Raw genomic sequence first — 9,544 nt, forward strand, 5'->3', positions numbered from 1 at the left:
CTGATTTTCATTTCAGTACCTTTTGAGGAAAAGAGTTTCAAAGATGCATGACTTCATTGTGAGGAAAACGTTTCTTCTATCTCGGTTTTAAATGGGAGGGTTTGATATTCTTTAAAACAGTGCCCCCCCCCCAACATTCTAGATTCTCCAACCAAAGGAAATGCCCTCTCCGAATCCATCCTGCCTGGATCCCTCAGAATCTTACATGTTTCAATTAAAGTCGCCTCTTCCTCTTTTAAACTCCAGCAAACACCGAGAAAAGCAAATACAACCTGCAAGCAGATGCTGGAAACCTGAAACAAATACTGGAGAAACTCAGCAGGTCTGGCAGCATCTGTGGAGAGAGCAGCAGAGTTAACTTGCAAGTCTGGCATGACGGTACTTCAGAACTGCCTACGTTCTTCAGAGTTCTCTATGTTTCCTTCAGCAGCTATAAGCCTAGCCCCTCTAACCTTTCCTCATACGACAATCTACTCACCCATTCCAGGTGTTAGAGCTGAGTTGGAGATGAAGGAGCAGCACTCCAAAGGAAGCTCATGCTTCCAAATAAACCTGTTGGACGATAACCTGGTGTTGTGGTATTAGAGCGATAATCTTAGAGACGTACAGCATGGAAGCAGACCCTTCTGTCCAACCCGTCCATGCCGACCACATATCCTAGATAAATCTAGTCCCATTTGCCAGCTTTTGGCCCATATCCCTCCAAACCCATCCTGTTCATATGCCCATTCTGATGCTTTTTAAATGCTGTAATTGTACCAGCCTCCATCACTTCCTCTGGCAGCTCATTCCATACACACACCAGCCTCTGCGTGAAAAAGTTGCCTCTTGTGTCCCTTTTATATCTTTCCCCTCTCACCCTAAACCTATGCCGTCTAGTTCTAGACTCCCCTACCCTGGGGAAAAGACCTTGTCTATTTGCCCTATCCATGCCCTACATAATTTTATAATCATCTGTTAGGTCACCCTTCAGCCTCCAATGCTCCAGGGAAAACAGCCCCAGCCTTTTCAATGTCTCCCTATAGCTCAAATCCTCCAACCCTGGCAACATCCTTAGAAAGTTTTTCTGAAACTTTCAAGTTTCACAACATCCAATAGCAGGGAGACCAGAATTGCACGCCGTATTCCAAACATGGCTGAACTAATGTCCTGTACAGCCGCAACTTGAGCTCTCAGCTCTTGTACTCAATGCACTGACCGACAAAGGCAAGTGTACAAATGCCTACTTCACTATCCTGTCTACCTGCGACTCTACTTTCAACTATGAACCGGCACACAGAGGTCTTTTTGTTCAGCAACACTCCTCAGGACCTTACTATTAAGTGTATAAGTCCTGCCCTGACTTGCCCTTCTAAAATGCTGCACCTCACATTTACCTACATTAACATCCATCTGTCAATGGCCCATCTGATCAAGATCCCATTGGACTCTAAGGTAACCTTCTTCACTGTCCACTACACCTCCAATTTTGGTGTCATCTGCAACGTACATTGCAGATACCTCCAATGTTCTGTTAGTTAAAATGGTAAGAATTAAAAATTGGTTTGCATCTGAGGTAACATTTCTAGTGTTATCATTTTCACTGCGATTACTTGGATCTACTGTAGCTTTCCAAATGCATGGCCCCTGGGTCATTATGTTTTAGTATCAACAACAGAAAGAAGAGATAATGGATAGGTTCTCAAATTGGCAAGGTTTGACCAATGTGTCTCACAAGGATCTGTATTAGGGCCTTAATTACTCACATTATTGGTTAACTATTTGGATATATCATAGAAAGTCATATGTCCAAATCTGCTAATGACACAAAGGCTAAGGGGTGATTCAGAGTCATTGAATCAAAGAGTCATACAGCATGGAAACAGATCCTTCGGCCCAGCTCATCTAAGCCGATCAGGTTTTCTAAAACGAACTTGTCCCAGTTGTTTGCATTTGATCCATACCCCTCTACACTGATCCTATTCCTTTACCTGTCCAAATGTCTTTTAAATGTTGTAATTGTACTCACCTCTACCACTTCCTCTGGCAGCTTCCTCCACATATGAACCACTCTCTGTGTGAAAACGTTAACCCTTGAATCCCTTCTAAAACTTTTCCCTCTCACCTTAAACCACTGCCCTCTAGTTCTGGACTCCCCCCACCCTGGAGAAAAGACCTTGTCTATTTACTCTATCCATGCCCCCCATGATTTTATAGATCTCTATAAGGTCACACCTTCTGACAGTCCAGATGAAAAAAGGCCCAGCCTACGCTTCTAACTCAAATCTTCCAGTCTCAGGAACATCCTTGTGAATCTTTTTTCCACCCTTTCTAGTTTAATGTAATCCTTCAATTTAAGGCGACTGGAATTGTACACAATACTCCAAAAGTAGCCTTACCAATGTACTGTACAGTTGTAACATGATGTCACAACTCCTATACTCAATGGTCTGATTTATGAAGGCAAACATGCTAAATGTCTTCTTCACAACTAAATAAAAACCAAAAGAACCGCAGATGCTGGAAATCAGAAACAAAAACAGGAACTGCTGCAAAAGCTCAGCAGGTCTGGCAGCGTCTGTGGAGAGAAATCATAGTTAATGCTTCGGGTCTAGTGAGCCTGCTGAACACTGAACAGATCTGGTCACTGAGACATTGACATTGTTATTACAGTAGCCCAAGAAACGGGTGTGATTTCCTCCTCATGCTCCTATGAATAGTTCAGTACCAGTCAGTGCTTTCACCTCCCTGCTCCCATTCCATAGACTACAACAATGTAAACTCATTCTCTCAAGGAAATTTGCACTTACCTGGTTGGGAACAATTTGACCTCGGAGACACCAGATCTTAATGTCACACACTCTGCACCAAGCTTTGACCATGTTTTAGAAAGTACTGGATGTAAATCATTGAATCGCAGCTTGTTTAAGCTTGTGGGCTCAATTTGTTTGGTTATGGTTGGTGTCGTGCTGTCTTAGGTGTACCAGAAATTCTGGGTCTCGCAACCCACAGTCCAAGTGCTCAAAGATTGAGAGAACTGTTGTTGCATCAAAAGCTGTGCACTATCCACCTGCGAACATTGTCTTTAAAAAGAATCTGCAATATTCAGAATTAGGAAGAAAATCTGTCCCCAATGTTAAAGACAGGCTCACACTTACATTACATTGTGTTAGATCAATTGTTTGTTACTGACTTGGCTTCATTGTGCCTCTTTAACTTAACCATGTCATTTGTATCCCACTTCTGAGTTTTACAACAGAGTGAGATTTCTACTCAAAGAATTAGTTTTTCTTAATATGTGTGGGGGTAGGGTCAACAGGCCTATATGCCCTTGAGAACGTGTATTGAGACATCTTTTTGAACCACTCCCTGACCCCATGTAGCCTTGGTGCAAACATGGACAGAACAGCTGAATTCCAGAGGTGAGGTATGAGTGCCAGCAAGGCTGCATTCAACCGAGTGTGACATCAAGGAGGCCGAGCAAAACTTCAATCAATGGGTATGGGGGCAAACCTTCTGCTGGTTGGAGTCATTCCTGCCACATAGGAGGATGGCAGTGGTCCTTGGTGGTTAATCACCTCAGTTCCAGGAATAGAACAAAGAACAATACAGGACAGAAACAGGCCCTTCGGCCCTCCAAGCCTGAGCTGACACATTTTTGCCCTTCCATTTTAAAACTGTCTTCATTTACAGGATCCTCATCCCTCTATTCCCTCCCTGTTTATATGCTTGTCCACATGCTTCTTGAATGCTGCTATTGTGTCTGCTTCCACCAACTGTTCCGGCAGGATGTTCCAGGCACTCACCACACTTTGTGTGAAAAATCTCTCTAAACCCTTCCCCCCCACCCCGCATTTTGAACCTGTGTCCCCTAGTAACTGACCCCTCCACCCTGGGAAAAAGCCTTATACTTTCCACTCTATCCATGCCATTTACAGTCTTATAAACTTCTAATCAGGTCGCCCTTCAACCTCCTGCATTCCGGTGAAAACAAATCCAATCTATCCAGCCTTTCTGGGTAACTCAAATCCCTCATACCAGGCAACATCCTGGTCAACCTTTTCTGTAGTCTCTTCAAAGTATCCACATCCTTCTGGTGGTGTGGTGACCAGAACTGGACACAATATTCCAAGAGTAACCGAACAAAAGTTCCAAAAAGCTGCAGCATAACTTGTCCATCCTTATACTCAATGCTCCTTCCAATGATGATAAGCATTTTTTACTCCCTTATCTACCTGTGCTGCCACCTGTGGACCTGCACACATAAAGCTTTACTCCCCGTCAATTGGATTTGAAGGGTCTGTTCTGAGGAAGTCATTCCTTGACTCAACTTTAGCTCTGATTGTCTCTCCACAGATGTTACCAGACCTGTTGAGTTTCTCCAACATTCCCTGTGCTTGTTTCAGGTATCCAGAATCCACAATACTTTGCATTTATTGAGGAACAGCAGTATTACTGGATTCGCACTTTCTGCACTATTGCACTCAGAGTGAAACTGAGAAAATGCACACACACACACACACGCACACACACATGCACACTTACAGACTTCGACACATATAGACTCAAAGACATGCAAAACTCACATAGACAGAGAGGCAAATAGAAATATACTCACAAATAGACACACACACTCAGACACAGACACATACTCATGCTCACAGACACAGACACATATAGTACACCTATACACACAGACACATATAGTCTCACAGACATACAAAACTCACACTGACAGAGAGGCACACAGAAATACACTCACAAGTAGACACACACACACTCAAACATAGACACATACACATGCTCACATACACAGACACATATGCACACCTAAACACACACACAGACGCACATAGACTCTTAGATATACCCAGACAGGCACACAGAAATACACTCACAAGTAGACACACACACACTCAAACATAGACACATACACATGCTCACATACACAGACACATATGCACACCTAAACACACACACAAACGCACATAGACTCATAGACATATCCAGACAAACAGGCACATAGAAATACACTCACAAATGGGGACACACACTTTCACACCTAAACACACATTGACTCACAGACAGGCACACAGAAATACACTCACATATGGACACACACAGACACATGTACACACCTAAACACACACAAAGTCCGAGTTGAAAATATCACTGTCTGAATTTGTTTATTTGGGAATTGGGTAAACACAGTACATATTTATAGCATATACAACTAATATTCTGGATTCTAATCCCTCTGATTTACAACTATTTACAGTTTAAATAAGGCACTGCTCCCCAGTGAGCTGTAGCTTTTTAAAAAAAATCTCATCTGTACAGATGTTAAAAAAAATGCTTTGTTTCCAGTTATACAATTGATAAAGTTTCATTTGTTGCATCCCCCCACATACACTGCAAAGTACTGGTATCCCAGCACTGTCCCCAGTTTCAGCTTTCCTGACTAGCAGACTGGAGATGGCAAACCTCTCCTGAGAGATTTCGGGAAGCAATAGTGGATCCCCCTGTGCCATTTAGGTGAAATGCTGTCTGCGTTACAGACCCAGCAATGGTCTTTCTCCCATACCCTCACATGGCTTGGTTTTCACCAGAGGTCAACTATTGGGAGAAAGGGTGAGGGAGCCACTGGTGGGGTAAGAGAGGGTGTACACACCCAGGTGTACGGAACTGTAAAAGTGCACACTATGTGCACAGGACTGAAACCATTCCCCATTTGCCAACAGAGAGACAATGCCGTGCTGACCTTGAGAAGCTGTCCACACAGCATGCAAGAACCCAACAATGTATATACATGCTTGGAGCTAATTGGGAGATAGCTACCATTTGAAATGAAATGGATTCAGATTGGATGGAAGGTGATTCGGGTGAGTCAAAAAAAAATTCAGAAACTGCAGGAGCACATTCTGCACTCAAAAGGTCTTTGAGGGATTTGGACATTGTGCTTTAAAAAATACACAAAATAAAACATAATATTGCATTTTTCTTCCTACTCTTTCAGTAACAGGGATTTTGATTGTCCAGCACTTAGCTCTACTCGACAGTCCCTCTAATGACATACAAATTCACACGACAATTCAAGACATCCTCCCAATGTTCAGACTGTTACCACCGTCTCTCTCCCTACCCAGAGAGACAAGTACATCTCCTAGCGGTCAAAGAGCCAACTCCACCTCTAATGGATCTTAAGTCCAACGGGGATCAATTACAACAAAGGGTTCAGGGGTTTTTTAAAGCTGGGAACTGACTGACGGTTGGATGGTGCCAAATACTTGTTTAACTGTTTGAGTAGAGATAATATATTGAAACCAATGCTCCCCACTGAAGTAACAATGAGGATTTTCCCCAGCCTTTAAACTGACTTGATCTTCTGGTGGAGTTTATTTTGGCCAACATGTTGAGACAAATCCATTCTCACAGATATTACCTTCACTGTTGCAATGAACATTTGCAAACCAGATATAGAGTCTTTCTCAGCAGCAGTACGTTCATGGAGTGAGGGGATGCTGTGAAAGAAATGATCGGGTATCATCAGTTTTCGTTTGAACAGGGAAAGGCCAAGTGAAGCAACGTCTCTCTCTTCACTCTGTGAAATCACTTTAGGCAGAACAGTGCCCTGTCTAATGGAGCCAGGCTCATCAAGATGGTCATTAATTCAGCACAAGATGATTTTACCTATCGTTGTCATTTGAGAGATGAATAATCTGAGGACGAGAGTCATTCGGCATGGCGCTCCTCAGTGTGAACACATTGGAAAGTTGGTGAAACATCTTGTCTGGCACTTACCCACCTTTTCCATTCTGTAACTGAAATAACAAAGGCCAGCATCGCCTCACCCTTTATTTATACGCGCACAGTACATGACACTGACCCTGCTAGCTCAGAGCTGGCTCCTTATGTGAGCAGAATTTCCTGTCTGTATCTATCAGCCAGGGCTCCCTGATTGGACCAGTTCAACAGGCCCAATAAGGGATCTTATAGTCTATGATTGATCATAGAATAGTATTGATCCTTGATGCATCATTGATGCTCATGATCCTTGCGATGGACTGAAATCAGATTGCATGCTCCTTCAGTTGCTTGTGTTAGGCTGATCACAGACTGCACTCATCCTTACAAACCCAAAATATGTCAACCGTCAGGTGAGGTTGTATGTTTGGGAGACACATGCGGAACAATCCTGAGTGTGTTAACAACTTCACTGGCAATCAATGAAAGATAATCAGTCATGCCAGTAACATGACTCATTTACACCTTTACACACATTAACAGCATTCAGAGACAGGACCCATTCTCTACAAACAAAAGGAATATGTTCAAGTCCTTTTTTCTAAATTGCCTGGGAGCTTGAGGAGCCAATAGTTTTGTGCTGCTTTCTCCACGGCAACCAAACCAATCAGCAAGTGTTTCTCTCACAGTATAAATTGTCAAGGTCATTTGAAATTTGGAATTCTTGTGTTTGTCCTGATGAGAGCAAGATGGAAACCTTCAGCAATTTGTCTCTCTTTATCATGATGTTCAGGGTCTGTGTTAAAGCTCATTGTTCAGACAGAGTAGAAGGGGGTTCGTTCTCTGTCTCTAAACAGAAACAATCCTGGCCAGAAGCTGCATCTTGTTAGCGTTGTGTGTCTGTTCAGCCGAGGGGGAGACTAATTCAGATCACGAGGGAGACATTGTCCAAATCAATAAACTAAAAGCCAGTAAGTAAAATTGAAGGGAAACATTAATTCAATCTGCTGATAAATTAAATGAAATTTTCCATGTAGCCCTAGAACATGTGAGTGTCCAGTGAGGGTAAATAATGGCGCAGCTAATCAAAAGGAATCACAAGAGGAATAGTGTCCAGTTTATTTCAAATTAACTCAAGATGGAACTTAAATGACAGTTTAATAGCATTTAATGTGGCAGGATTAGGTCATAAAGCCATTTGAACCTATCAATAAGGTTGTGCCTCAGCTCCCAACTGCATGAACAGAGTTAGTTCAGTTGGCTGGATAGCTGAGCTGTGATATTGAGTAATGCCAAGAGTGTGGCTTTGATTCTCACAGCAGCTGAAGTTACCATGAAAGTCTCAGCCTTTCCCCCTCCTCAGGTTAAAACGCTACTAGCTACCTTCCTCCAATGAGAGAGCAGCTTTATTCTTTGTGTAGGTGATTTTTAGTCTCACAATAGAAATACATGACGCATTAAAATGTTTTTTATTTGGTTACTATTTCATGATTTCCAAATGATGGTAGGATAAGGGGATAGGAAGGAGAGGCAGTTCAATCATGACCTTTCTAGTTTCAAGGATTCTTTTTTTCAATGTTCACAGGATGTATGCAAGGCCAGTGTTTCTTAACCATCTATATTTGTGATGGAGGAAGTGTTGCTAAGCAACCTTCTTGAACCTCTGTATGGACACCAAAACTGCTCATTATTTTTAATTCATTCATGGAAAATAGGTGTCACTGACTGGGCCAGTATTTATTGCCCATCCCTAGTTACCCCTTGAGAAGGTGGGAATGAGCTGCCTTCTTGAACCACCACCGTTCATGTGCTGTAGGTTGACCTATAATGCCCCTGGGTAGGGATTTCCAGGATTTTGACCCAGAGACAGTGAAGGAACTGTGATACAAGTCAAGATGGTGAGTGCATTACAGAGGAATTTGCAGGTGGTGGTCCCAGGTATCTACTGCCCCTTTCCTTCTAAATGGTAGCGGTCATGGGTTAGGAAGGTGCTGTCGAAAGAGCCTTGATGAATTTCTACAGTGCCTTTAGATGGTAACTTGTTGCAATTGCGTGCCAGCCGTGGAGGGAGTGGGTGTTTGTGGATGTGGTGCCAATGAAGTGCGTTGTTCTGGATGGTACCAAGCTTCTTGAGTGTTGTTGGAACTACATCTATCCAGGTAACTGGTGTCTTTTCCATCATGCGCCTAACATGTGTCTTGTAGATGGTGAACAGGCTTTGGGGAGACAGGAGGTGAACTATTTACTGCAGATTCCTAGCCTCTGACCTGCTTTTGAAGTCATAGTGCTGGTATGGTGAGGCCAGCTGAGTTCCTGGTTAATGGTAAGGCGAGGGAAGAAGTTACAGAATTTTGTCCTAGCGACATTGAAAAAATTGTGATATTTTTCCAAATAACAATGATGTGTTCCACTGGATGGTGGCAACGATAGTATTTGGGTGGCATGGTGGCACAGTGGTTAGCACTGCTGCCTCACAGCGCCAGAGACCTGGGTTCAATTCCTGCCTCAGGCAACTGACTGTGTGGAGTTTGCACGTTCTCCCTGTGTCTGTGTGGGTTTCCTCCGGGTGCTCCTGTTTCCTCCCACAATCCAAAGATGTGCAGGTTAGGTGAATTGGCCATGCTAAATTGCCGCTAGTGTTAGGTAAGGGTTAAATGTAGGGGCATGGGTGGGTTGCGGGTCAGTGTGGACTTGTTGGGCCGAAGGGCCTGTTTCCACACTGTAATGTCATCTAAAAAAAATCTAATTAATATGGTCTGTCTATTCAGTTTCTGGGCATGAGTAACTTCCAGGATATTGGTGGGGGTGGGGGGTGGGGGGT

The sequence above is a fragment of the Chiloscyllium punctatum genome, chromosome 14 (genome assembly GCF_047496795.1).
Source record: "Chiloscyllium punctatum isolate Juve2018m chromosome 14, sChiPun1.3, whole genome shotgun sequence".
Taxonomy (NCBI): domain Eukaryota; kingdom Metazoa; phylum Chordata; class Chondrichthyes; order Orectolobiformes; family Hemiscylliidae; genus Chiloscyllium; species Chiloscyllium punctatum.